This window comes from Mus caroli, chromosome 5, assembly GCF_900094665.2.
Source record: "Mus caroli chromosome 5, CAROLI_EIJ_v1.1, whole genome shotgun sequence".
NCBI classification, from domain to species: domain Eukaryota; kingdom Metazoa; phylum Chordata; class Mammalia; order Rodentia; family Muridae; genus Mus; species Mus caroli.
Window position 1 is genome coordinate 89,016,376 of NC_034574.1, and position 851 is coordinate 89,017,226.

Sequence of the window (851 nt, forward strand, 5' to 3'; positions counted from 1 at the left end):
CTGTGGATTATCCATGTACCATACAAAGCTGTCTTCTCTGGTATCCAGGATGAAATACCGTCGAAGGAATTTCCCACTGTTCTCATTTTCTTCAATGTCTAGAAAACCACAGATGCGATTCTGTCGATCCACATAAGGCATTTCTGGGCTTGAACATTACACGCGGCCTCCGCCCGGAGCACCCGCGCCCCCGCGGTCCCGGCTCCTTCAGGCACCCAGCTGCCGGGAGCGGCGCCCACGACGGCCCGCCCGCGCACTGCGCACGCGTGCACGCGCTGAGTGCTTGCCTTTCATGGTCAACCTCTGCATGGCACAGCTGACGTGGCAGTTCACACCTGTGATCCCAGCACTTACTGCACAGCTGATGTGGCAGTGCACACCTGTGATCCCAGCATTCACTGCACAGCTGACATGACAGTTCACACCTGTGATCCCAGCATTCACTGCATAGGTGACATGACAGTTCACACCTGTGATCCCAGCATTCACTGCATAGGTGACATGACAGTTCACACCTGTGATCCCACCATTCACTGCATAGGTGACATGACAGTGCACACCTGTGATCCCAGCACTTACTGCACAGCTGACATGACAGTTCACACCTGTGATCCCAGCATTCACTGCACAGCTGACACTGCAGTACACAGTGCCTGTGATCCTAGCACTTACTGAATATTTGACATGACAGTGCATACCTGTAATCCCAGCATCCAGGGGGAGGAGAGATGACAATCAGAAGCCCACAGTCATAATCATCTTTAGTTACATAATCGAACTAGAGGCCACTCCAGAACATGTGAGACCTTGTTTTAAAAGGAGACTTCCATGAACAGATTTTTGCAATACAT